Raw genomic sequence first — 4,772 nt, forward strand, 5'->3', positions numbered from 1 at the left:
TTTTCAAGACAAAGTTCCTCTGCATAACCCCGACAAAATGCATTACTTTAGTAATTTAAGTAGATGAAAAGGGCAACTTCCAATGCTAACAATGGGATTTATTTTAGCAGATTTTTTTTCCTTATTGTTTCCTTTGTTTTTAAATTTCTGCCGTGGTTCACATACAATTTTTTTTTTATCACAAAGACTGAGGTTTGGCTATGAATCCAGTCATGTTCTCATGTGTGGCAAACTCAGCTTGGTTTACGAAACATAAGTGGGTGTTGCAGGAACATCTGTTGTTTTCTTGCCTTGCTACTGTCCCTGACCTGCCTTCTAGGACAGCGTTCCCATCTCCCTGAGGTTTTATTGGACATCAGCAGATTCTTCCCTTTTCCTTTGTCACACTGGGCTTGGCCTGGGGAGATCACACTGCTAAGCTTGGCCAGTCAGAGGTTCTGTCAGGGATTTTATGCTTTCTTCTGAGGGCATGGGTTTGATAAAAAGCTAGAGAGATGACCTAATTTTTAAAAAGCTGGGTTTAGAGATGTGCATCACAGCACTAGGGTGGTAGTGACAGATATGACCCTGAAGCTGGCAGGCCAGTCATTCTAACATCAGCGAGCTCAGGTCTATGAGACAGCCAGTAGCAAAATAGTAATAGTGGTAGTATTAATAATTAATAATACGGAAAGCCACGTGGGAAGGCAACTGATGCTGGCCTCTAGAAGCCAAGTACAAGTACATACATATGTGTATATGCCCACATACACACACATATGAATATAGAAAACACACAGATAAACACAAATCTGTAAATGTTGACAGCTTGGCCCCACTCATCATTTCCTCCACTCCATGGAAGCAGCTTGATGATAGCAGTATTGGGGACTGATCCAGGACCCAGGACCTTGCCCACACCAGGCAAAAGTTTGCCACTGAGCTATGTGCCCAGCCCCGTTTTTTTAACCTTTTATTTTGAGACAGGATCTTGCTAGGCTGCCCAAGCTGACCTTGAACTTGTAATTCTCTTGATTCGGTCTCTCTTGTATCTGGGATTATAGGCACAACCAAGCATATCACCCTGATGGACAATATCTTTTGTGCACTCTGATTCCAGCTTGCTAATCCTGTACCTGTTTTGTGATCAATGTCTGTGCTACCAAGGGCTGCTCACTGAGCTTCCATGTATGTTAAGCTATTCTGGAGACTTAAGTTCATGCTAAGGTCATATTTTATCCTCATGACCACTCTATAATTTTCCAATAGGCCCAGTTTCAATCCCCAACATGTAGTGGAGGAAACTGAGAAACAGCAAGGTCAAGAAATGTGTCCCAAGTCACAGTTAGTGAGAGGCAGAGAATTACCCAGTTTCGGTCAAGTTTTCATATATATATGTATATATAATTAATATATATATTATTTTAAATTTCGTGTGTGTGTGTGTAATTGGTATGTGCATATGCATATGTGTGCAGGTGCTCACAGATGCTAGAAGATGGCATCAGATCCCAAAGAGCTGGAGTTATAGGGGTTATGAATTCTTTGATGTGGATGCTGAAAACAGAACTAAGACTCTCTCAAAGAGCAGTATGAGCTCCTAGCTGTGACATCATCGCTCCAGCCTCATTCCCCAGTGATTTTGAGCTTCTAGTAGGTGACAGAAGTAGCCCCAGTTATTATGTAACCGTTTCTTCCTAGACTGAAACATTCTATTCTGCAGGGAAGCTCCTTAAACAGAAAGGCAAACAATTCAAAATAGCTTCAGGAAGTCCCTGAAACTGACCAGATTCACCCCACCCCACCCCAGAGTAAACAATAAAAGCCTAGAGTTCCTCTCAGAAGAGTGGAGTTAAGCTGTAAAGAAGACTCAGACAAGCCAAGTGAAAAAGAAGGCTTTGAGACCAGATCATCTACCTAGAAGAAGCAGAAACCAGCCATGCTTCCTGGAAGGGTTTTAGGCGGGAGTCACTTGGAAAGGATACTCTCCAAGCTGTTGAGCTGCCTACAGGATGTGCAGTGTGCTTTATGCCCCCCAGCTTTTGTAAGCTATGAGCCATGCTGGGGTGGGTCTTGGTGGTGTAGCTGTCTTTGAGTTATTTCTGCTCCCGTAAGTAACCCTAATAATAAAATTCATCAGTCACCAAACTGGACTTTGGCGGTGTGGTGGTTTGAATAGGTTTTTGTGTGCCTGTATGCCACCATGCTTTCTGTCATGATGATAATGGATTAAACCTCTGACATTGTTTTTGGTTTTTTTTTTGTTTTGTTTTGTTTTGTTTTTTGAGACAGGGTTTCTCTGTGTAGCCCTGGCTGTCCTGGCACTCACTTTGTAGACCAGGGTGGCCTCGAACTCAGAAATCCGCCTGCCTCTGCCTCCCGAGTGCTGGGATTAAAGGCNTGCGCCACCACGCCCGGTGTTAAACCTCTGACATTGTAAGCCAGCCCCAATAAAATGTTTGCCTCTCTAAGAGTTGCAGTGGTCATGGTGCCTCTTCACAGCAATAAAACCCTAAGTTCCGTGGTATCCATACTTTGGTCTGTTGTAGGTTCCCTATCTGGAGGTTCCTGACACGTACGAGTAGCATGTCCCCAGGGAAAGTTTTGTCACACAACACTCAGGGATCCATGTGTCCTCCATGCAGCCTTTGTGGCAGAAGCTGCTACAAATGGCAGCAGCTGCTATGATCCTGATGTTCACCAGCTGTTTCTGTGACTGCCGTCTTGAATGCAGAAGGCAAAGAGCCGAGTCTGAAAACATTGCTTCTTAACACTCTCAATTCAAAACCACAAGTGTCAGTGGAAGGCTGCAGAGCAAAGTTTCCGGTTTCTGTGGAGCAGAGGTGCACGCACTTCTGGGGAAGTTCCCTATCCTGGCCTGGGATTTGGAAATTTGACACCTGACTGGCCTTTCCCCAGCAACAGCTTTGGCAGAAGGCAGCTTGGGGAGGAGCAGAGGGAAGTAGGAGGCCAAGGGAAATGTGAGCTCTGAGAAAACACTCACCTCTTTCAAAATATCACTGGCAGAAAGAGGCGACGTCACATCCAGATGACATTTCCATTTTATGGAGGAGATACAAACAAGCGGCTGGCTGGCTGGCTGAGCATGATTCAGGCTACATTGAATCATGTTAATAACCTTTGGGGCTTTACTTGGTGAAGTCACAAGCCTCACTCACCAGGCTTGCCAGTCCCTTGGTGACTTCACAGCTAAATCCTCTCTGTAAGAGGTGATGCCAGAGTACGCACAGCTGGCATGCATGGCTGACTCCAAAATTCTGTGTGCTCATGTGTGCCTGTTCATGTGTGTGGGTGCACATGTGTTCGTGCAGGTGTGTATGTGTGTGCGTGTATCTGTTTCTTCTTCAGGTGCTATCCACCTTGCTGTTGTTTGAGATATGATCTCTCCCTGGCCTGGAACTCCACCATTAGACTAGGCTGGCTGGCCAACCAGCCCTGAGGATCTACCTTCCTCCACCTCCCAGTGTTAGGATTACAAATGGATGCTATAGCACGTATCTTTTTTTAAACACGAGTTTGGGGGTTTCAATCCAGGTCCCTATGCCTTTAGAGAAAGCATTTTACCAACAGAGCTCTTTCCAGGTCCCAACTTTTTTAAAAAATTGATTTATGTTTATTTGGTGTGTTTGAATGTATGTCTGGATGTATGTCTGTGTACCACCTGAATCGCTGGTGCAGGCAGAGGCCAGGAGGGGGCATCAGATGGTCTGGAACTGGAGATACAATTGTGAGCTGCCATGGGAGTCTACCCCCCTCCCCTTCTCTGGAAGAACAGGCAGTGCTTGTAACTGCTGAGACAATTCTTCAGCCCACTCCCCCAATTTTTTTTAAAGCAAAAGAAAGCAGGGACTTGGGAGGCAGAAATGGACAAAGATCCTTTGTCTAGGACCTTATAGTAATTGAACACCTAGAGCCAGCTCTGGAAATGGAGAGGAATCCTCTTGGCTTGACAGGAGAAGGTGAGATGATACATATAGATCACTTGGCAAAAAAATAAAGTCTCAAAGAGTAACTTCTCTAAGGCTAAGGAGCCAAAAGACAGTGGACAGCCAACCTGAGCTGAACACTTACTTTGAAGAGGTGATGTTTCAACTTTACTGTGATCACATGATCTGACCTCTAGAAACAGTAACAGGGGCTGTACTCTGAATGGTGGATCACACTACAGCCAAGCAAGGGCTCAAGGTCACATTTCATTAATGGACATTGTCCCTCAAAGCACATAAGCATTGGGATGGATGCACATAGCTTCAGTATTGGTGCCTGTGTTTTAATTGGTGCCTTCTGAATAGAAGGGGGGAAAAAGATATAAAAGATATAGTACAAATAAGTAAAAGAAAGGCTCCAAACAAGAATGGGAGGTGAGACAGTGATTTATTGTGTGGTGCCTGGGGTAGACATTACTAACTGATCACCGTTCTCCTGTAGTTGACCTTGATCCTGGGTGTGGCTTCTCTACCTTCAAACACTGCTGAGCAGCCTTCACTAATTGACCATTTCAGGGCTGGGAGATCAATTCTGCTTGTCATACTGGATTAAACTGTGATAATTCCAGAAATAGAGGCTGCGGAGATGGGTGAGTCAGGTAGATGGACACTCTGTACTTGTCTGTGCCAGAAACATCCATCTCTCTCTTGCAACAGTTTCTGGGTGGAGTTCAGCATGGATGCAAATCAATGCAACCTATTTTCTTTGTCACAAATGGGATAGTGCTATGTGTAGAGGGATCTGTGCGTGCATGCGTGTGTGTGTGTGTGTGTGTGTGTGTGTGT

This window comes from Mus caroli, chromosome 9, assembly GCF_900094665.2.
Source record: "Mus caroli chromosome 9, CAROLI_EIJ_v1.1, whole genome shotgun sequence".
Taxonomy (NCBI): domain Eukaryota; kingdom Metazoa; phylum Chordata; class Mammalia; order Rodentia; family Muridae; genus Mus; species Mus caroli.